The sequence below is a fragment of the Lepisosteus oculatus genome, chromosome 20 (genome assembly GCF_040954835.1).
Source record: "Lepisosteus oculatus isolate fLepOcu1 chromosome 20, fLepOcu1.hap2, whole genome shotgun sequence".
NCBI lineage: Eukaryota > Metazoa > Chordata > Actinopteri > Semionotiformes > Lepisosteidae > Lepisosteus > Lepisosteus oculatus.
The window spans coordinates 13,530,937-13,556,142 of NC_090715.1; the positions used below are offsets into that span (position 1 = coordinate 13,530,937).

A 25,206-nucleotide genomic window follows, 5' to 3' on the forward strand; every position below is an offset into this window, starting at 1 on the left:
TATAAATGAACATTTTTAAACTGGATTGGCAGACTTCTGTGATTGAAGACTTATTTATAACTTTCATAAGGTGCAGTAGCTGTCAGGGATGTCAGAAGGGCATGCCGTGGAATGGAATAGGTATAGAAACCTATGCCCTCATAGGTCACAGACATGGGGCGACCTGATGGGTCACAGGACATCCGTATCCTCAACGCTGAGCCAGGAGCAGAGTCGACACAGGAAGTGAATAGGCTAAACAACAAGACATGAATAATCACAGGGAACTAGGAACAGGACAGAAGCAGAGCGCCCTCTAGGTGTACAGGGCGTGACAATAGCTCTTATCTAGCTGTGGACTTTCCAGTGAGCAGCACTTCACTTCTTTAAATATTTTTATCAGAAGCTCTATAAAGCCAGTGCTTTTTATTACAGAAGTGTCCTGCGTTTGCTTGAAAAAGCTTTCAAATTTTACATCTGAATAAGCAATGTACAGTAGGAATGTATTAAGCCTAATATGTCTTCCTTTTTTAAGATAACATCGGAGAGGATCAGAAGGTGGACACCACTGGAAAAACAGGAATTTAAAGGACAGGTATGTCTTAATAATTTATCTTGTAGAAACAACTTATATCTTAAAATATAATCATGCAGTTTATATGGTACAACAAACATTAGTCCTATTAAAGACATGAGTTGTGTGTGGTATTTATTTATTATAACTGTATTATTATTATTATTATTATTATTATACCACTGTGTATTAGATGGACAATTTTAGGTTGCGATATTGGCCTGGAAACTGATAAAAAATGCCCATAAAATTTTAACCATAGTAGCAATATTTCAACAAAAATAAACCTACACATTGCAATAGTAACATTTTCAAATAGTGTAGAGCTGAGAATAACTCTGAGAAAGCGGTATTGTTTAGCGATTTATCAAAATAAGATTTCAAATAATTTCTGTGAGATCATACCTTACATTAATTTTATTTTTCAAATCATATTATGCAATACATGTGCTTTACTCATGTATTGCACATACCAGAAGAGAGCTTAGCATTGCATTTTGGTAAAAGCTGAATACTAGTTATTTTAGCATGATCCATGTCTAAGTAACGGATGGTTTCCTCTGGGATTTCTACTGTGGTACTGAAATGATTTTCATGAGATTCTGTATATGTGCGGGTAGTGGTTTGTGCATACATTTCCTGCCATTAAGATCATAGAAGGCATCTTCAGTTCTCTGTGGTCCATTAATTTAAAGAATATTTTATGCAGTGGACTGGAAAATATGTGTGGAAATGCCTAGAACTCTTTAAGAATGCTTGGATGAAATACTGCTTTGTAACAATAGTTTTCCAGACAGGAAAGAAAGCAATCTGTGTCATTCAAAGATTGCTTCATAAGATCTTCATAATTTAATTAACATACAGGTCTAAAGAAGAGCATGCTTACTTGTCCCTGTACAGTACATCTTTCAATAAAGCAGTCCTCTGCTCTCATACCTTAATCATCAACCTCTTTTGGATTACAGTAGACACTCCACCAGCTCATTTTATTTTCACCTCTACTCTAGCAAGAAAGATCTCTTAAGACACTGCTATTGTATGTATGACCTTCCGATTGGTCTCTTCAAAATGTACTGCACTATATATGGGCTTTTTTATTGTCTCAGTTACATGTAGTGTACAAATCTTGTTGGAAGAATTTATAAACCATGTAGTTGCACAGTGAGAGGCATGCTGTGTAACTGTTGCTATTTTTGACATTATGATCACAATGGCCTACATATGAACTTTACTGGCATCGATATTTCAAGACTGAAATGAAAGTATCATTATATATATATACAATTATTATTATTAGGTGCAACCTGCTTATTTTGGTTAGTGACTTACATTCCATTATTTGGAGAGGACCAGGCCCATTAAGCACAAATCTGCTAAAAATCTGCTGAGCCCCGCCAATTCTTTGTTGTGGTTGTTTGCCAGTGTTCAGAGCTGCACTGGCCCCAGGGAAAGAAAAACACTCAAGACCAGTAAAGTCTTCCCGTAGCAGTAAGTTAATGTTAGCAGGTATCCATCTGTCTTCCTCTGTTTCCAAGGAGAAATGTTCAGCAATGCAAACAGCTATTTCCCCTAACAAAATGAGTAACTTGTTTTCTGAGAGCTGGGAAAAGAGGAGCCTCTTTGATTGATCAAATTGCTCAGCTCTGTCCATATTTATATCCAAACCTTTGGCAGGGGATTCTACTGTCACACTCGTTTCTGCACAGTTTGTTTTAGGAAAACCATAAGAGACCGGGAGATTATTTATCATTTTCATTTTTTTAGTTTATTATACAGGTTGGCAAGTTTGGGGAAAATTATTTTAGTCAGATATAAGTCAATGATCGGTCCAGAACCATAAATTCGAGTGGGGAGCCGTGTCAGTGTGCAAGGCGAAAGAAGAAACTCTGTATTTCAACTGCTGAGACTCACACCTGGAGAAGGCTCAGCAGGCAAATTCAGCACGGAATTAACCTTTACTTTCCTATGCAGGATTGTAATTACAGTGGGTACAGTGGGTATTGTACTTGGTTTCATCAGTCCACAAACAAAAACCTTACAATTAAAAGTAAATGATTTGATTTTCTGGTATGTCTCCATCCTTCGTCCTGAGAGTTTGCTTGAAGTGTTTATCACATTTGCAGGGATGCTGGTGAGAAATCGTGCTGTATCTCCTGTTGGAAGCTGTAGAACCTTAAATCTGTGACAGAGCATGTACTGTACACAAGTCTCATGCTCTCCCAGGCAAGAACAGGAGTCACTGACTGGGGAGCCGAGTCTTAAAACTTATTGTGAATCCAAATTAGGTGGATATATAACAAAACTGAGTTCTCAGTTTCAGATGAAAAACAAAACAGAACAATTGACTCCTGATCCTGATAGATGGTAAAACTGCAAGCATCTTTGCCAGCATATTTTTCAACAAAGTAACATTTGTGAGTCAGGACACAAAGAGCCTCACAATAAATGCTTACTCAATTAACATGACGTGTTTGTTTTTGGAATAGCCGATATATTTTAGAACAGTGCTAAATGGAAATACCTTCTTAAAATCACGCAAACTGTATAAATTTTAGGATCAGAAATAAAATTACAGCAAAATACAGGAATAAACTGCTTCAGAAAGTTAAAAATGACTTCTACAATATGCCTCTCAAGGGGTGTATGTTGTTATACATTATAATTAGTAGTTATTTTTAAATGCATGTGTTTCTTGTATTAAATATTTACTATGCTCTGAAGCTATTTTGTCAAAACAATTCTTTAAAGGAAAGGAAGGTGTTTTGACAGGTTATAAATCATGCTTAAAATCACAGCTGTGTGCAGAATGTAATTCCAGTATTTAATGATATTGAAAAATGGCCTTTTAGGAAACAAAACAAAGTTATACAGATATAAAAAAACAGTGGAGGGATGTCATTTGGTATCACGGAGAACACTTCAAAGCCTAATTTTATATGTTGCTAAAAAAATCCAATTAATTCTGTTGCTACATCTTGAATCAATTTTGAGTGATATGGATTTTATTACACATTTCAGTCCTCTATTTGTTCTGCCTAAGGCATTGCCTCTGCTTCTTAAGGTGCAATAAATCACTGGAATCCCCAAAGGCCCGTGCCTTGTTATCAGTCACCAAAGTAAATGGTTAAAAGAAAGAAAATTCAGAGCCTATTAGAGTCTGTTTAGATTTCGTAACAAGATACGATACATTAAAGAATTGCATCCAAGCATGGAGGATGCACATGTCTGAGCACGTTTGCAGGAGCTGCTGCAATGCAAATGCCATATTTTAGAATCTAATCCATGATGACAGCGGTAAGATTTTGGAAGACATTTGATCTATTTGCCATAAAAAATGGAATCTTCTTTCACATAAGAGGGAACAGCTGGTTATAGTTACATAACTGTAGTTGGCTATACAATTCTCATGGTCTGTCATGCGTAAGAGCAAGTGCAGCTAGTTAATCAAAAATCGTACTATTCTTGTTCTCTACAATCTCATATTTTAATTAAGATCATGCAAATGTAATTTCAATAAGGCTTACTGTATGTACTGCACATTTTAACACCAAATGGTATGGGAGATGTGAACTGTTTTCCCAGACTGTTATATTATTGAGAGCCATGCAATACAGCAGTTCTGTACAGAAAAAGCCAGTGTCTGAATTGTTCCACAAGGTTTTAAAACTGGAAAAATAAACACAGCTTTTACCTGATACTGTCCTTTCCATGTGATTATGACTAATTTCTGTTTGCATTTGCAAACGTTCAAATGGTTTTAAAAAATGTATTTGCCTTTATTCATAAGGCTGAGACCCACTTAGCCATGTCTGTTGTGTCCCATCCATTCATCCTAGTCAAGCTTACCCGCTTGTGTTTATCTCAACCAAAATTTGACAGAGCTGATGGACTTAGCGTGCCACTGTGGTGAACAAGGGTCAATACAATCTTAAAGTCTTTTGAATGGAATTTGCTGCTTTATGTGATGAACATGTGATGATTTCAGATTCCCAGGAAGAAACATAATCCACCACAAAATGTGTACTGTATATTGCCTTTAACAAGGATAGGCTATGTAAGACAATGTTCAGGAGAAACTGCCCTAGTTTTGCCAGAAGAGTTGCACATACTGTATCTGGTGAAAGTTGCCAAGACATTAAAGCAGATTGTTTGTAAATGTTCATGAAACAGAGGGAAGTAAACCTTGGATTCAGGAATTACTAGCAGTCATACACACAAGCAGGGCCAGACACTGCTTTTGAAAACCATTCCTGTGTTCATTTCATTGGCATTTTCTTTGGATGAATGCTTTTCTTCTAGTGTCTTAAGCATAACATTGTGTGTCAAATTTTATGAAAGCTTTAATTCTCAAAATTTCAAGTAGCGTCTAGAATAAAATTTGTTGAAAAATTGTCTTTCTTCAGTACACAGCATTTTGGCAAGTAACGCATTACAAAAATGCACACATGTACTTTAATTTCTTGAGTGCTGAGACAGACCATAGCTGCAGACAAAAGCTGCACAAACAGTTTCAACAGAAAAGTATGAAACACTTGTTTTTTTTTTTTTCTGGACTCCATATCTGGGTAGGAAATGGGAGGAAACCAAGAATTGTCAAGTTTGGATTTGTTACGATAAAATGCTGCAGAAGTAAAGCCAATGTTTTGCTATGGAGATTGTGTTCACAGTAATGTGGTCTGAATTTGAGTTCTTTGTTAATTGCACGTATTTGCATTGTTTTTTTAAGTTTGCTCCTTAGTTTTTGCATTCCAGGTCATTCCACTCATTTAAGATACCTTTTGAACCTGAACCTGAACTGCTTTTGGAACTCGGACATTTAGACCTTGGGAAACAGCATTGATTGTCGATTGCCATTTCATACTGATAATTAGCTTCCAAATAAAATATCTCATCATTACCTAAATTAAACAAAACAATCATGTAATAAGATGAGTCATAGAATAAGATTTTGGCTATAGGTAATAGCAGGTGTGAGAATGTGTTTAAATGGATTGTATTTCTACATTTTAAAATGTGTTTAAATGGTATGTATTTTTTTACTATAATGTAAATGTCCTTGGATTAAGGCATCACCCACACATGTGAGATAGAATGATGCAGTTGATTGCTACAAATCCATTTGCACTGCAGGCTATTGGAAAATTGTTGTCCACTTATTCAGAAAATTCAATAATTAGTGTTTAGTCAACTTAACTTCCCATCATATTCTATAACGAATTGATGAAGTGCCCAGGGTGCCAGCACTGGAGGCAGCATTTTTAATCACTGACCACCAAGCCACTCTTAATCTGAATTTATCAGACGTATTTCAAAAACTGACTCAACACTGGCGCATTCAAGAGAGTAGTAGTCCATTTACAAACCTGTAGAAATCTGTAGAGCTGTAGAAATATGGAAGCAACCTGAAACGGTAGCTGCTTGTTGCTGGGATGAATGGGATTTTAATATCCTCAGTGTGAAATGAGTGTAGTTGAACAGACAATACTGGATTTATTACACTTTAACAATAGCAAATATTGATTTTGGAAATGGATAAGAATAAACAGTACTCAAAAGTGGAGAACTGTTTTTTTTCTTAAACCTTTTTGTCTGTCTTTGAGGTGTCTGGAAATGTGTTATGTCTTTCAGAAATGTTTCAAACAGTAATAATAATCTCTAGAAATAATAATCTGATGATATCCAGGGGACTCAAAAGCTCTATTAAAATGTTATGAAGAGCCCCTTCTGGCTCAGGAACAAGAGCACAGTGTCCAAACCCAGAATCATGTGCCTGATGAACTGCAGATTGCCTAGTCAGGTGCTGCACGTTTCTTTAGAATAGAGGTCAGACCACGATTCTCTGAAGAAGCTTTGAACTTAAATTTGGAGCAGGTTGTTCTTCACTTTGAAATAAGTCCCAGCTGAGGAATGTACAGTACATTAACCTGTCTGGTACAAGAAAAACCCATACATACAGTAAATACATACACAAACATGATAGTCTCAAAAATACCCTTTACACAGCTTTGGAAAACACTGCATTACAAATCAACATTGAACTTCTGTAGCACAATGAAAGACAAAGATTATAACTTCTCTATTTGAGAATTAGTGCACAACTGATATCTCACTTTGAGGATTGAAGCTGAAGATCTAAAAGCTTTAACATGCACATTTGAAGATCTTTTGTCAAGTAGTAAACATCTCTTATTGTATTATCAAGCACTATAGATATATTGCATTTCAATTGTCACAAAGGCCTATTGAATGCCTTCTTATTAAATACCTTTCCCACACTTTGAAGATTGGCACTACGCCTCAGAATCTGTCATCCACTGTAGCTGCTAGTGACTTTAATGCTGGAGGCTGAGTTTAGATTGCATGTCTGAAAAAATATCCTCAGTAATAAGCATGACGATAGAGAGGAAAAGTAAGTTCTGTTGTAAAGTATCAGTGAATCAATTTTTAAAAAATAGTTACTTTTTTAATCAGTATGGTTTACCTCTCCCTCCTTGTACAGAATGCGGGGCTGAAAGACTCACAGCCTTTTTTCTACCAAAACACAAACTGCTTTGCACAGTTGAGGTCCCAGAGTCCAACAAGACTAGAACTGACTGGGCACACAATGAGGTTTTCTTTAACAGCTCTGCCAGCTCACAGACACCAGGCAAATCCCAGGGGTTGCTGTTATGTGTCCAAAAGTACAGGAACTGACTCAAGCCCTCACAACCTCAGCAGTGCCACTAGACCAATTGTGTGTGGTTAATTAAGGAATTCTGGTTATTCTTGATTAATGACATTCCCCAGGCTCGAACTCTTGACCTGGGGTATAAAGCAAAACTGTGAGCCCATGAAAAAGTGGTTTCATTCAGGCGTCCATTAATAGTATGATGACGTTATTCTTACAATTGAACAAGTTATTTTTTACCTGGCTTGATGAACACAGTCAAAGTAAATCTAGCTAAGGCCTCCAGAACAGTCATGCTAATTGTGTATGTCAGGGGAAAGTTGAAGGTAACATGACCATTTTCTTATAATTACAGTACATGCTTCTTATCGTATGACAGCAGGAACCATTTGTAGTTAATAGTTAATGATGCAATAACAATATTACTCATATATTCTAGCTAAGTACCAAAAGAGTCATTGAGCACTTTGCCCTAACATTAAGAGCTATTAGACTGATAAAAGTGCAGCACAGTAAAGGCAGTTAAAACAATGCCAAGAACACTCAAAAGTATAGAAAATAAACAGTGCCGTTTATAACTGGGTCTAAATTAGCTTCCTTTGTAATGGTCCTTAACATTACATTCATTTCCATGAAGCTAACTGAAAAGGGGGCAACTGGGAAAAATGGGAATCTCACATCCATAAAATTGATCAGTTATTAGTCATTTCATATTCTTATAGTACTTTCCCTGGCAGATGACCGTCTGAGCTTTAGTAAGTCAGAGTTTTACATTGCTCAAACTATAGAAAACAAAACTTCATAAATTAAACTTTTTCTTTCTTAGGTGGTAACACCTGGAACACTGTACTGTATGTGTATTATAAAGTCGTCTTGAGGGATATCTTCTTGCAGTGTATTGCAGTCTGACTTCTCCAATGGTTTGGCCTCATTGGATGGGTTTTCTAAAGAAGTTCAGCCTGTGCAGCCTCACTTTGTAGCTGGCCATTACTGTTCTGTTAATTTAATTTATTTACAATGTGTGACCAAAGAACATGTCATGCTATACGTTCTAAGCACTATCTGCAGAAGTCTCCAGATTCATGCTTAGCCTTCAAAAAGTGAAATTAAAAGTTGACTTGTCATGGAAATCCAGATGTATGTTCAGTATGTTTTGATAGTAATAATAGAAACAGACAATATTGTACATACAGTACTAATAGAATACCAATCAAAAACACCTACTCATATTTCTAAATGCTCAATTTTTTAATTTAGTTTTACCATAAAGCAGTATTTTAAAAATCCTCCTTTGGCTTTGATAACCTAGAGTCTTTGCTTCCTGTTGCCTTTTAATAATTTCCTAAACTGTAGATGATGAATATCTGACCACTCGTTCATGAGGGACCTCTCCAGTTACTCCAGGCTGTAAGCTGCACTTGTAGTCTGCTTTCTTCAGCTCTTCCCAGAGATGTAGAGCTAGAGACTGTGATGGCCAGTCAGGAACAGTGATTTTGCTCTCAAGTTTTCATGCAAGCTTTGTTCTGTTATTCTATTGTAAAGTCCATTTGCTGCAAGCCTGTTACAGAAGGCACCAGTTTCTGGCTCAGATATCCTGCTAAACTTCATAATCTGTCTGTTCCCCAATTCTGATGAGGAAATCCGGACCAGAGGATGTGAAGCACCCCTAAAACAGAACAGGCCCATTCCTGTTTTCACAGAAAGGAACGGGAATCTTTTTAACTCAAGCTTGACCTTCCTGTGCTAATCATACTCGTGGTGAGACTATCCAAAATCTCGACTGCTGTTTCACCTTACTCTCAACATTTGGTCAAATTTGACTAAGCAGTCAGTTAGTTCCTGTTTGACATTTACCTGGCTTTGAATGCTGGTTCTGAACAGACTGTGATGCAGGTGTTTGAAGATTCCCCATTTGCAGCCTTTGGGAATGTGTTTTATTCCCCCAGATAACAATTCTGACCACACATTTGGATAAGACCTACCTACAAATCTCTTCCTAGTGGAGCAGCAACTACAGTGTGCAATTAGCCTTGGACTTCATATTTGAAACTTCCTAGGTGTCATTAGAGTTGCTGAGGATCTTTAGGCTATTTGGAGAGTATGAATACATTTAAACATTGAGTGTATTAAGAAATGTATACAATTTGCTATGCATATGCTTAGTTCAACCTTCCATACATTATCGCATTGTAACTCAAACTGTAAAAATGTTGATGTACATCTTTATTTTCAAAACCCTAAATCACTTTTTATTTACAATTCTTCCACAAAATGACTTTATTTGGAGGCTACTGTATAGTAAGTGGATATGAGGACACAGCTCTTAAATATAATGTGTAAATCAGCAAAGTTTAACATTTATCATATATTAATGATATATTATCTATATATGGGATCTGGTTCTGGGGTAAAAAAAAACAAGGAGTGTCTTTTGTTACAGAAACAAACTTTATAGAACCATATGGTTGTATGAAGTTTTTATGGTTCGGGTTTTGTGAAGAGTAATGTTTTATGTGTAAGTGGAAGTTATTTAATGGAATTCATTTAAAATCAAAGAGGCCTGGCAATATTTATTGTTCCTTTTATAAATGTTTTATGCATGAAACTCCTTTTTAAGCTTAAATCAAATGTCTACAGACCTTGCAGCTTTTATAAGAAAAAATATATATACCAGAATGTGTAGGTTTAAATAAAGATTAAAGGATCCTTTCAAGAACGTAAAATTAGTTTTCTACTATTTTTGGCTGATAAATTGAGAAGCATGACAGATCCCAAACTTATTTCCCTAGTGCCTTTTGTCAAAACAGAAGAATAATTTAATAAAAGAAATAAAATTTTCCACCAGAAACTCAAGGCTCTTCAGTCTTTTTTAATGGGAAAGTCAGCACAATATAAAATAAAGAGAAATCCACTTAAATTTAAAGACAATTTAAATGCAGGAGGCATGTCTTTACACAATCAGTTGTGGAAGTATAGAACAAGCTAGCAAGACATTGTTGAAGGTGATACCTTGGTTTCCTTTAAGAAAACAATATAATAGTTTTTGATCTTCCTAATACCTACCAGCAATCAAAGGCGTTATGGTGGGCCAAGTGACTCTTCATAGAGTCTTTTCTTCATGAACAGTCCTCAGATACAGTATCTTTGCCTTTACTGTTTTTCCACTATAAAGGAATGTGCACAAAGGTTTTTGAGTTTATTTAAAGCAATGTTGACTTATTAGATATGAGAACAAGTGAACATGCCCCAGATCCAGATTCTAGGAAAACCCATCCTGAAGAATCTTTACCCAAAAGTTCTACATTCTCCTAAACACCTTAGTATATATATAATGAAACTAGCTTCGGTTCTTTATGTTTGTTTTCAGTAACTGTCCAAAAACACAATTTAGATGAGAGCCACTGGGAATGTAAAATCTGCTTCTTTTTCAACCTTGATTAGTTATTATATGTATAGTTTCAGCATTGTGAATGACAAACAAAACCCCAAACCTTTTCTTCTTTAGTTTTTTTCATGCAAATAGTTTGGTTGTGCATAAATGAATTACTTCAACATTAGCAAGTTTTCATTCTTTTGCAATATGGTACTATTATACCTCTTGTGGTTTTGTGGTTGCAAACAGAAAAGGAGAAACATACAATTCATCTGATCTATGCATTATGGAAGATGTTGCTGAAAAGCTAACCAGAGACGTTAAGACAGGAGTTCAAAGTTTGTTTATATAGCAATACGCTACTGTAATATTGCTGGGAGTCCCCAGGAAAAGTGTGTAATTGTCAGGGTTTCAGTATAATTTAATTACATTAAATATATCTGTATACCAGGGTGACACAGTGATGAAGTGCTTAGCATTACAAGAGTACTAGGAGCCTGTATGGAGCTTGTATGTTTTCCCCATGCTCTGTGGGTTTCTTCTCCCAGTCCAGAAACATACTGTAGCAGCAGGTTAACTGGCTTGTGGAAAAACTGTCCCAAGTGAGCGCGTCTGTGTGTGCCCTGTGATGAACTGGCATCCCATCCTGGGTGAGTCTCATCTTGTGCCTGTTGCCTGCTGTGATGGGCTCTGGTTCCCCCGTGACCCTGAAATGGATGAAGCAGTTAGAAGACGGATGGATGAATTTGTCAGCAGCTACTGTCACCCTGCAACTCACAACTGGCAGCCCACTGCAGCTAGGCCAGGTATGAGCCTGTCCGGCACCTGGATAGTCGTCCTCTTGGAAAAGCTAAGGGACCAGTAGGGAACGCTCACACTGCGGTCTTTGCAGGTCCTAAAGAATAGTGCCTCAGTATATTGATGGGGAGACTACTGTAAAAAAGATGCCTTCCTTTGTAAAACTGAGGTCCTGACTCTCTATAATAATTAAAAATCCCAGGGAGTTTCTTGGAATGAATAGGGATGTCCTGGCCAAATTTCCCCCTGGCCTTTACCATTGCCTCCTAATAATCCCCATCTCTGAACTGGCTTCACCACTCTGCTCTCCTCCCACTGAGAGCTGGTGTGTGGGGAGCGGACTGGCACACTATGGCTGCTGTTGCCACATCCAGGTGGGGCTACACTTTGGTGGTGGAGGGGAGTCCCCATTACCTGTAAAGCCCTTTGAGCGGAATGTCCAGAAAACTGATAAAATTAAAATATATTATGAGTAATTTCTGTATGACCATTTATGAGGCTCTTGGCATGCTGTAAAACAGCATCTTCACCAGGATCATTTTGACCCCTGTGTGTCAAGTAAGCAAAGCCTGATGCTTAACAGCTTAACCCAGCTTGATCGTACTTAATAAGAGCTGGAGAGTGAAAATGCCTGTCACAGGTAACACTGCTGCAGATCATTTTTGGCAAAATCTGGTTGAGAAGCAGACAATTTCTCAAACAGGAATCCCACAGAAGAAAAGTAAGAAGTAATTCCAAGCTTATGCATTAAAAACATATTACACCATATGACCGAAGCAGCCTTTGGATGCTGTCCAACAAGTTATTTTTGAGTTTTTCTTCTGTGTAATTTAGCTGTATTTTGGGCAGCTTAATGGTCAGACTTGGTGTGAAAATTCAGTCTTTTTGCAAATTAGAAGATGAAATTTCAATTTTGTCTTTCCAATTTTTGAAAATATAAAGAATAGGCCTGCCAACATGGAGATATGTGGTACTGATCTGTAAGACCACACAGGAAAGGATATTACATTAACACAGAGACTTCTCTGTACTGATAATGTGGCTGCTGTGATTGGGAGTTGAGTGTGTCATAAAAAGCTGAACCCTATCAGCTTATATCAGTTTTACATCCTACTTTGGGAAAGCTTCGTCACTGGATCAGTTGAAACTTCCTTTCTGTCCTGGCACCACACCAGTCTTATTACAAGAGGTCGGAGACTTTGTCATTAAAGCTAGTTTATGTTTTCCCCTTTTTTTCTCTAGTTGATGTTATATTTATTCCCTCACTCTGCAACGGTGCTTGTTCTCTCTAGTGCACAATGAAAAACACAGTTGTTTCACATTCACTGGCTGCTAACACAATGAGGCCAAACACAACATGACCCTTTCAGAGACCCACTACTTTCCCACGTGAGGTGTCTGTTTACTGGGTGTTCTCTGCTTCTTAAAACATGTACGTTTAATTTGCCATCTGAATGGAACAACAGCAGAAAGCTATAAATCACTGGTCTCATGTTTTATAGAATCACATCATGATATTTTGATGGAAAACTTTATCTGTAAATAAAGGTGAGGTGACACAAAGTGATCAAAACCTGTCTTGGATGCATATTTTTAAACTAAAGATAATGTTCCATGCATGGTTCGTGGCCATTATAATACATGAAACATTAAGTGAGACAGACCCTTTTGAGAAATCTTATCTGGGAGAATGATACAGTACCTTTATTAAAATGATTTTTACTTTAACAGCATTGACGTTTGAACTTGCACTTGTTAATAAATGTGGACTGAAAATGATCATATTTCTAATCAGGATTCTTTTCTTACATTGTGCTTTTGAACTGTACCTGAATGAATTGCATTTTTAACTTTGTTGTCTTATAGAAGCAATATATGTGGATTCCATGAGATCGCTATGTATTTGCTTATTGGAAAAAAGCCATGTAATAAATGCTGGAATACTGTGAAACGAACTGTCATCACAAATTCACCAAGGCTGCTTAAAGGAGAATCTCAGTAAGTTTGGTCATTAATTAGAATTTTGTATTTGCAAAGCTATAAAAAAAAGCCCTCAGTTCAACTGCCGAAGGCTATTAGACTTGCTATTAAAAAAAACAAATCGCAATACTGTTGCTCACGAATTCATGATTAAGTGATGAGTTTTAATAGTAAACATATCCCTCCTTTATCGTGATTCATTTTCATAATGGCTTGTAATGAATCTGCGGTGTCTTGCTCTTTGGACTTTTAGTGGTTTGGCAGCTCCAACGCAGGGAGTTTCCTCCCCTGCAAGGAGAGTTCATCATATGGCCAGCAGCAGTGCACCTGGGTTCAATTATTGCACTTTTCCTGTGTGACCAGCAACAGTACTCCTCTTCACACTGGTTTTCCTCCCTGCCACTCGGGTGTACAACACAATCCAGGTTATTCCAAGTGACTCTGTATTGTCCATGTTCCCTGGTTTCCTGGATCACATGGCCTCTGGATGCTGCCACAAGATTTTGACAACGCAAAACTCATTTATTTCTGTCACACCAGACAGATGGAGAATGCCAATCTGAGCCCTTTTCTTCTTGATCTCCCCACTACGCACGTTTTCTTTTAAAATGTCTTTCCAAGTTGGTTAGATTTCCTGACTATCACTTTGCGGAGGAAAAAACAAGAGTTCAGGAACTTCTCAGCAAATTGTAATTATGGAGAGCTTAACACATCTAATCTGCACCAGCCTATCAGCTCTGAAGTGCATTTTCCCTTTGGGTTATTAAATAACACTGAAGGGCTGTAATTCAAAATTATGTACTTCATAGCAAGCTTAGAACTATAAATTTCATGATTGAACTTTGGTTGCTACTTATTTGTTGGACTTTATTCTTTATCCACGGTATTGCTTAGCATACAGAGACTTTTAGAGAAAAGACATTTGGCAGTTGTAATGACAGTTTTGTTTGTATTGCTTAGAATAAGAGAGATCTGAACTGGAACTATACAATTTTAAGTATAACCTCCCCCCTCAGGGAAAAACCTGAGAATTCTCAAAATTTTGACAATTGAAATTTGAGAATTCCATGACCATTTACAGTACATTACACTGTTGTCTGTCACACTTCGACAGTAACTTATATACAATTATATCGTCACTTACAGTATATACAATTTTTTAGTTCGCCATGAACAATTCAATTGCCTACTAGACAATCACCAGTTAGGGTGGCGCTGTGGCTGGCATCACTGCCTTTTCTCCCTGTGTCCGGTGGGTTTCCATTCAAGTGCTCTAGTTTCCTCCCACAGTACAAAGATATGTTGGAAGGGTAATTGGTTTTTGGAAAAACTGACCCTGGTGTGAGTGTCTCTGTGTCTATTTGTGCCCTGTGATGGACTGGCATCCCATCCAGGGCGTAGCCCGCCTTGCTTGCGTTGCTTCCCAGGATAGCCTCTCCCACAATGCTGAATTGGATCAGGTGGTTTGACAATGGATAAAAGGACTATCACCAGCTATAATTTAAGATGACATTTGCTTTAAATGCTAAAGGTAGCAATGTCATGTTGAATTTTTTTATCACCATGGAACACCATTTAATCTAATAAAAGTTGAAAAACTACCCACTGTTTGTATAGAAATAATAATACATATTTTATTTCTAAAAACTTTATTACAGTATTCTCTGAACTTTGCTCTTTAAAAAAAATAAGAACAAAAGTACAGTTCATTTGATCTGTGTGAGTAAATGGAGAACAGATCCTCTAAATGTATCTGCCCTTGCCACAAACCTGGTGATGTCCTGACATCTTGATAGACAGGAGCCGACGAAACCCATCAAAATAAACGTCCAAGATAAAAAAAACATTGGAAAAGATAAAACCACAAAGGGCATATGACCAACAAGGAGGCTATTTTTTTTTCTCATAGGACAGAAAGCAAAGTGCACTTAGAATCGCCCAGCAGCTGTTGTTTTGATTAAGAAATCGGGTGCTAATGAGTGAGAGAAGAAGACAGAAAACTGTTTTAATAAGGGAGGCAAATACATTGAAAACATTTATTTTTTAATTTAAGAAAGGTATTTATATTCTTTTTCATTTAGAAGATGAATGCTATTGGGATTTTTTTATATGTCATCAGCACATAACTATGTTGTTGTCTGTGGAATGTCAGAAATGTGTTGTCATCCAGAAGAGAAAAATATTAAAATGTATATAAGATGTGCTGCTTTCTATCCTTCAAATCAAGCCACTAATGTGGTGCAAAATTTCCTTTCTTTTGAGTCCAGTTTTCCAACTGGCAGACCCATCCTTCCCTAAATACTATACATTAGCCAGCAGATTTAATTCCAAACTGTTGCTGTGAAGTCTGTTAACGATTTTAATTGGAAACAGCATTTTGTCAAAGATCACGATTGTCGAGACTGGTATTTATCAATTAAGAATGTCTGATGCTTAAAATTAGATAATAAATCTTTACACTATCCGATACCCTAGACGCTGAATGTGGAAATTATGCATAGCAGTACCTTGATGCTGGACAGTAGGAGTGTTTAAAAAGCACAGAAGCCTTACATTAGGGTGTCTGTAATTTGTTGCTATGGCTTCACGTTTGCTGAAGGAGCATGGCTTTAATCTGTCAACAGGTACACAATGAGCTCAGGAAAAAGGAGTTTGACCGAGTGAGGTACCTCAGCTGTTTGAAAAAAAAAAACATTTTTGCAACAGACAGACTATTGTTGGCGCCATCAACAAAGAGTGACAGCAAATAGCTCTGAACCAACGAGAGATTTGCCGAGTTTTAACCTCTCTGGAAGCTATACAGAGATCAACTTGCAAATGCATTCCTACACAGACAAAATGAGGTTATTAACGGCAGATTGATCAAACATAAATAAATGTGTGTTAATACATTGATTTTAGAATGTTGATCTTCGGATGTGTTTTTTTATTTAGCAAACAGTTGCACGCCCCATTAATCTGGCCTTATGCTGAAGCTTGACCCAACGTTTATTAGCCTTGCCCTTTATTAATGAAGCAGCACTGCTCTACATGGCACGTTTATTTTAAAACACCTGGAATTTTCCCTAAAAATCCAAACCTTCTGTCAACTCTGGATATGCAGCATCATGGTCGAATCCTCCCCAATCTGCAGCATCAATAGTCCTGTTTCATTGAATTCATACCACAGAACCTCAAGGAACCTTTGGAAAACAATTTTCATGGGGCTTAGAAAAGTGGATTCTCTATGTACTTTTTTTAGAAAGGGAAAAGCAAAATATGCATAGTTTTAAACGCATTCTTACTTTTTTCTCACCCATTTACTGTTAAATCAGCCACATGTGCGGGTTTCTTGTTTTCATTCCCAAATAGAATTTGTATGTTTTCTTCTGGTTCTGAAGAAGCAGAGAAAAATACCTAATGCTTCTTGTCTTTTGCTTTCCTAAAATTTGCTTACATTCTTTCTGTCTCCATATAAAGTCATGCTGCAATACCAAGTCTATATTTAAGTGAAAATGAAAATTGGTTTTCCGTTATGCACAGTCTTCCTATCCTCGTTTTGCCTTGCATTTACTGTAGAAAAGTCAAGCAAGAAGCTTTTAAAAAAGGCCTGGATAGTCTTAAACTTGATTTAAGGTGACATATATTTAAGTTTCTCCGGTTCTTTTAAATAAGGAGAAATAAAGTGGTGCATTTTTACATTAAGCACCAGGGCCCGCAAGCTCGTTTTAATCACACATTAAAGCTCTATAAGTGACACTGAATCAGCCATCTCCTCTTCCAGACACTATTTAGATAATTTACCTAAGTTGTTAAGAATAGCATGATTGTGTGATTCTAAAAAAGCATGAGCAAAAAGAAGAATGCCAAGAAAAGAATATCAGTACCCAGTTGATTTTCCTATTCCAGCTGTGCAATCCACTGTGTTATTGATTAAGTAGCAGATTGATCCTGATCAAGACAACTACGTAAATACCTACAGTACATTATCTAGTCAACGAGCTTAAACAAGAAGTACTGTACTTTGATTCTTAGTATCTATCTCTGAACTGGAACTTTAAGGTTTTTCTTATTACTTATAATTACTTTGTTTTATGAATGAGAAGTAGCATATAACCATGACTAATAATGCATTTTTTTAAATTTGAGATTTTCTCTTTAAACTAAATAACATCAATTTACCTACACATATGACTTGAGCTTGCACTTGGAATGCAAATTTAAAAGACCTTTGAGCTTCAGATGTTGTACATACTGTATAGCGGAGCACAACAAAAAGCAGGCATGTCTGTGTCCTTGTTTAAACTAGACAATCAGAACCTGAGGACAGAGCATTCTGTATGTGGTCTAGGGATATCTGGTGTTGCTTATGCTAATATTTTATTCTTCCAACACTTAAAGAGTGAAAAGCACCATTAAAGTGCCAAATGCTTGTACAGTTCATACCCCACCTTGCAGAGTCCTAAGTAACTTCACGGAGGAAATCTGCAATGCCGTATCAAAACAACATAAGAAAGATTGCAAACAAGAGGGGGCATTCAGTCCATCTAGCCCATTTCATTTCTAGTGACCAAGTGATCTGAGAATCTTATCCAGCTGTTTCGTGAAAGAAGCCAGGCCATCAGTTACTTCACAACAACAGGGCTGGGCCGTTCCTGTCTACTGCAACCCTTTGTATAAAAAAGTGCTTACATTTACTCAATTTTACATGCACTATAAATGTTCATTTACTATGATTGATTATACTGATTTGATCTGATTTTATTACTAATGTAATCATTGTATTTTCCACTTGAGAACTCTAGTTCAAGTTACACTGCTCATTCTGAAGAAGAGATTAGAAATCAGAAAACCTTTCCATTTAGACAGGGAATACTCAAGCTGCGCCCCTTTCTCACTTAGTTTTCTTATTGAAAATGGTAGTATTAAACGGCACATCACAGATTTGCCTGCTTCTCCTAAGTGCTTTATATAGGGTCAACTGTGATGAAAACACCAATGTACTGTAGATATATCTTTAAGAAGAGAGGACCACGTTGATTTGGCAATGATGATATAAAGCATTCACTTCTCAAAGAGTTAGCAAGAATTTCAAAGTGTTTACAAACAGTTTCTGGCTTCTCTGGAAAAGGTACTACTGTGGGTAATACTGTACATAAAACAACAATTATTAAAGAGGGTATTAAACTGCATCCTTGTATCCTCTTTTGGACTCCTTTTCAAGGCTTTCTTTGCCAGAGAAATAAACAAAACATCCTGCCAAACACCTGTACTGTGTTTTTACCACTAATACTGTACTGTATGTATTTCTTGAGTGTCCTCTGATAAAGAATTACTACCTTGTTACGTGGAACTAAACAGTATTATGCATCTGAAGGCACTAAAGATCCCATTCTGAAGCAGTCAGTTAAAATGTATTTTCTGTAAAAGCATGTCATGCGACATTATTTTTAAACTTTAGATTTCTGTTACATTTAGTTTCAGGACTTCAAGAACATTATCTGTAACACTCCAAATTAGGGAGATAACTGAAGAAAACTTGAATGTGGAACACTTCGGTCACAAACATTCCAAACTAAGCAAATAAAGAAACAAAATCTGCTTGAAATAGTAATACACACATTTCAGGAGTTAATTTCAAAATTGTCCCCGTGACATAGAAAAATAGGGGTGGTGGACATTGATACAAACTGAAATGTTAGCAATACCATCTAAAAGGCTATGCCATGATCTCATTCTCGCACATGGTAATAAGATCCATACTGTACAATGTAATTTCTGTAACATCAGCCTAAACATTTTAAATCCCTTCTCCTGCTTTATATACCAATGTTTAAATATTTGAATTGCTTGTAATGCTAAATTAAGACAGACATGGAAAAAGTGTGGTTCAGTGAATACTGTACCTAATCTTCTGGTTTTAGTGAATATATTAAGTAAATACACATACAGGATTCCTGATTTTCTTCTTTTTTCACCTTTACAAAACACCACATAATATTCAGGAGCAATGTATTTGGCAATATACTGTATTTAGTCCCAGCTGCCATCCTAGATACAGTAGTTCCTTATATGCGGGTGTGCACAATATGTACTGCAGTTCCTACATTTACCACTAGGCGGTAGGCCATATGCATCACTGAAATAATTTTACTGCTGCAGAAGCTTGTTAAAAAATGTAACTGCAAAAAGCTTTTGAAAAAGCGTTCCAGAAAATTAATACTTATATGCATAAATATTCAATTAAACTTTTTTTCTGAGTCCCATGCTATATTTATCTTTCTGGAATACTTTCCCAGGTTAGGCTTATGTCATGTTGTAGAAGCTATGGTTTTGTTTCCAGTGAAGTGGGCTTTTAATTTGTCATTTTCAAACATTGGATTATGGAGTGGAAAACCTTAATGTACTATGCTAGACAAGGAAAAGTACTGACACATAGGTAATTGCATAATAAAGTGAATGCATTTGGATCCTGTATTGAATTTTATTAGGATTTAGCAAAGGCATTATACTATACAAACCATACCTATAAAAATTCAGCATGGTTATTTTTGCATACCTATTAAATTTTATATTTTTCTTATATGTTTTTGGGTCTTTTTCAAAAGTAGGAATTTCATCCAAATGCAGTGTAATGGCTTGAAGCCATAGAACATTTATATGTACAATTTATATTTCATACCAGTGCCTCTTCACTTGTGATTTTGACCAGAAAGGTCAGATCTGGAATCTGATTCAGGGAGATTAAATGATCATTTATTGGGGAGGGGGAGGAGCCCAGATATGTCCTTGGATGGAAAGACAGCCATCAGGAGAGCAAAGCAGATATTGTGGTCTACTATGCAATCAACCATTGTCACGGACGTCCAAAGGGACTAACCATGGGGAGCAGGAGAGCGGAAAAAGACCCATATGCGTAGTGGCGAGACGGGAAAAAGGCCCGGGCTCATAGTGCAAAGAGTTCAGGAATGCCGTATAGAAACCTATGCCCTCAGGGAGCGGACGTGGGGCGCCCTGGTGCTAGGCGGGTCTCAGGACATCCGAACGTCAATGCTGAGCGAGGACAGAGTGCAAGACCCGGAAATATATAGCCCAAGGGAAAGAGAGGGACAGGAAGGACAGCAGACCGGAAACTAGGGACAGGACAGAGAAGGAGCGCCCTCTGGCTGCAGAGGGCGTGACACCATGCAGTCACTTTTGAGGGCTTTTTATAATCCAAGCACCACCCTGGTCACCCTTGTGTAACTATAAATGTCCTGTTTAGGACAAGGACACAAGGTATATTTAAACACTGAATGTAAAAAAGGGCATATTTTAAAACATTAACACAGAATGCATATTCTGATGTCCATCTACTGTATAGTATGTAAGAATGTAACTCTCACTCTTTCTGCCAGTTCAACTTGTCACGGCCAGAATTAAACTACCTTTTTTAATTCGTCTACTTTCTTAACACAGTAACTATTCCTATCTGAATTCTACAGGTTCCTCAGATTATTTGCCTGACCAGCAACTCCTGCAGCCTTTGACCAGAATATTGTGAAACGTTACTGACAACACGCTGGGCCTGTGAGCTCCAATAATAGCTGGTACGGAATATATTCTATGAGGTTCGGAAATATTTGATGTGCAGTCCCATCCCATTCTTCATGCAGGATCATATTTCATCTGAGGGAAATGGTACAGGATGTGGGACTGAGCTGCAGATCTGGGGGTTGCTGAGGTCAGGGAAAGTGATGGAAGTCTGTCTCTTTCTCCTCAAGGAAAGCAGTCGTTTGACAGTTTGATGGCCACCAGTAAACCCATTGGGTTGACTGGGGGTTCCTAATGTCTCGGATAGTAAACGTTTGAACTGTAACAGCAGTCTGTGGGCTTATAGGCCGGGACTGCTGAGATGCATCTTCCCTGTTAGACAGTCCCAGTGAATGAAATGGGAACTCAGGTGAGCACACCTGCTCTCCACACAAGACGCACATTGTTTGCTTTTTCTTAACTGATTTAATCACAGAGCAATTACTCCATAATAGTACTTATAGATCCAAGAACTTCAACAAGAAGTGCATTCATCAGAGAGATTAACCCCGGAATGAGTAAATGAGATGGACCCAAGTCTTTGCTCTCTTGCAGAAGAATTAAACACTTTTGCCAACACCAGCCTCTTGAACTGATAAAATGACCGACTGCATTCGGAGAGCTAACACAGATGTGCTCCAAGAAAGGAGGAAACGATTCAAGACAACAGCTGGGTGCATTAGTGAATTAAAGCTATCAAATAATTGCATTGTTCTCAGATACTGTATACTGCATACTATACCAGATGTGAATGCTGGCTGTTAATTGTGGATGGATGCTATTCAGAATATCCAAGTAAAAAGGCTTGGTCAAAAAGGTCTTCATAATATATCAACAGAATGTTTCCTAAATTATACAAGCACATTTTTTTACAAGAAAATTTATATTTTACACACTACTATTATGATAAAATGACTACAATACTGTATTCGGAGGCCTTTTAAGGGGAAAGATCCAATCAAATAAGAAATGTGTCTCTGAATAGTTCATTACATTGCTTGCTTTTTAAAGCTAATCAATGGATGGAGTCTCTGTCAGCTATTCAGCCTCATGACATATTTCTTTTAGAAGTGAATAATTACAGCTTAGTACTTTTTCATTAGGGGGGTGTGTGAATATTCCTCTTATAAGGTGACTTGTGATTTGCTGTAGGATAATATGCCCTGCAAAAGAAAATTATATAGAATAAATTAAAATTAAAAGAACCTGTTTTTTACTGTGAACAAGGTATGCCAATAGTGTCAATTAGTTGTCTCACCTCCCCTCTCCTTAGCGCTGTGGTATTATGGTTTAAGGTGGAACTGTAACAGAGGTCTTTGGGCCGTAAGATGACCCCAAGAGCAGGTACGTACAGATAGTTGGTGAGTGGCAGGCTACATAGCTTCACCAGGAGACGGGCGAGGACATGATTATACAGGCGTGACGCAAGCTTCCTGTCCAATTCCATTTCCATGGCAACCGGCCTGAGTGACAGGTGGAAGAGGTGTGGCGGACCGCCGTCGTAGAACTGGGCTACTCCGCATGGGCGTGACAATCCAGTGTGGCAGTCACATGCTGTCTCCTCCACTTAACCGTCGAAACCAGGAGAAGCTCCGGCCTGTGGCTTGGATATGTTAATCTCCTACTATAGGTAGTACCAGAAATCTGATTTAACTGGTGTTTACTCAGAGCTTCAGAAAGGCTTTGAAGTACGGGACTAAGCTCCCAAGAAGACAGAGGTTTGGAATCCAGGCTGATTTTTTTTAAATCAATAGCACACAACCACACACTAGGCTTTGATATGCAGATTTTAAACTACCTAGAGTCTTTTTAATATCCAAAATCTGTCTTCTCACAACACAGTGTAAATTTATTCATTTTTTCTATTGAACTCCTTGAACTTTCCACATTCATCTGCTCAAAAGATTTCCCTTCAGCTCAACTGATCAACATATGATAAGGCTTTATGGGCTTGGATGCATGCCATTCATAAGTCATTACATTTTTCCATAAGTGCTATTCATCTAGAAGAGCATTTTAAATGTTATCCCAGTTTTTAAAAAAATAATCCTTTATACACAAGGATTTTGATTTGAGAGTTATCACTTGTTATGCAAATGTTATTAACTTTGTGTTACTGTTTGGGGACAATATGACTAAACATTTACCTTTCCAACGTCACTGTTTTGTTACACCTGACTGATATTAATTGTGCTCTTTCCCACTGAGAATGTGGAACATATCTGTTAAAGTTTAATTCAACTTTTATAATATTACATAAAATTAGGAATATTTCATATTTCTGATCTGCTTCCATTATATTTGGTTGCCAGGGAGGTGATTCAATTATTTCTTATTTTCTAGATTTTCTTTGAAAATATGTTTTTGCTATTAGCTTGTAGTGTTTTAGTGAATTAGGGTGCCTAACTTTAGATGCAAAACAATGTAGATTAAAAGGATTTTTTTAGAAAGTGAAACCTTAAGAAAAGCCTTTAAAAAAAACACAACGAATAGAAATTAAATCAGACAAAAGTTTTATATATATTCTAAATGTCCTCGACCAGTCTAGTTAGTATTTTTAGTTTTCATTGTAAGTGTGTAGTTGAAAACTCATAGGGGACATGACGTCATAGGGGAATTTTCAAAACATTTTTCTGTTTTATCCTTTGCTGATAATGTTTCTGATTTGTGTTTTAATGCTGGTGAATGGTGAATACAAAGCTGTAAAATGCTAAGCAGTGAGTTAATTTATTGCTCCTCATAGGAGGCTTTGTGCGATAAATGTTTAAAAATCATAATGCTTGTCAGATTCATTCAGCACTGGAATGTGGAGTCATCCTTTAAAGCATTCCTGTTTAGAAGTCTTGTTTAATTTGTTTTGTGGACTTTCCTCATCTAGATGGTTTATGTATTACAGATGGCAAAAAGTCAGTCTACTCTATTGTATGACCCAGATGTATTAAATTCTGTTGCACCAATATCATTTTAAGGCTTATTCAGTTTTATACTGTAAAGCAATGTGACTTACTTATCAGGATGATTACAATAATGCATGTGATGCATGCCTTATATGATCTGTGGTTCTTATATTAGACAAATGCAAACGGTCAAGGAAGCCATCATGAAGGCACTGGATACTTTAAACTTAATAATGCAACCATGATTCAAATAAAAAAGCACACTTTTGATTGCTCTTCATTCATTGTTGTTGTTGTTATTATTATTATTGTTGTTCAAAATGAGTTGTTGCTCTGACCTTAAAGATTTTTTGGTCCTATATGAAAGCTTTTTCTTGGTGTGTTCCAGTTGTAGATGTCATCCGAACATGTCAGTTTGACATACCCAAGGTTTGCCTGGCTCAGCTGTTGTTTATTGGCAGCTTCTTCAATGGTCGTGTCAGGTTCTTAGCTTTTTGGCTCGGAGAGTGACTGGACGTGGGCGGGCGTGATATCTCGGAGAGAATTCAGTGCGCTGCCTTGAAAAATCTGGAAAAGAAACACGTCAGTCAAAGTGTATACTTCTGTGAGAATCTTTGTATTTCTAGCATGCTCACGTGACCTGCTCAGAGGTCACAAGTTACATCAGCGTGCTGAGCTTGATTGCCATAAAGCCTGCAGGCATTTCTGCATGAAGCATCAATATCTTGCGTCCAAGCACTCACTCAGGCAGCACAGGGGAAAGAAAAAAAATGTCTTCTGCAATTAATCAAAGACAGGGTTCATCTTTTGCCTAGAGTGGCTTTGACTGGATTCAGCTCAAGGGAAAAGCCATTTTCTGCAGCTTGGATCTGTAACCGAATACAAAAGGACACAGGCAACCTATTTTTTTTTTACAAAGAATAGCTTTTCCCGCTTTGTTCATTAAAACTATTAAGGAGGAATATTTTCAAAGGGCTCTTGGTTCTAGGTTTTTTTTTTCTGCACTACAGTACATTGCTTTAACATTGAAACCCTCCCCAAAGACCTTGAGACATGTGGGCAGGAGATTACAAGATTGAAAACCTCAGATGTTCCCTGCTTTTTAAAGCCTGGTTGTGCGACAGCTACCAGGGAGAAGGTTTTTGTGATGAAAATTGTAAGTAAAATCATGTGTTAAAAGATAATGACACAAAGAGCATAGTGGTAGTTTGGTAGTTTGTGGGACAATCCATTATGGATTTTCCAGGTGAGGACAATGCAAATCTTAATGCAATAAGAAAGTCAAAATATTAAAAATGATTTGTTATTTACAGTACTTTAAAAGCAAGACTGGGGTGACACGGAGGCTCATTATCCCCCAAATAATGAAGCCGTGATTATGTTCAAA

The 25,206-nt window shown here is 37.2% G+C and overlaps 1 long non-coding RNA gene across 2 annotated transcripts in view; it reads left to right on the forward strand.

The window, feature by feature from the left end:
- Positions 1-25,206, forward strand: part of LOC138224372 (uncharacterized) — a 77,555-nt gene that overhangs the window by 28,148 nt on the left and 24,201 nt on the right. For both annotated transcript variants that reach the window (XR_011182845.1, XR_011182846.1), the window contains exon 2: positions 515-574. This is a non-coding gene — a long non-coding RNA (uncharacterized lncRNA). The remainder of the gene's footprint in view (positions 1-514; positions 575-25,206) is intronic.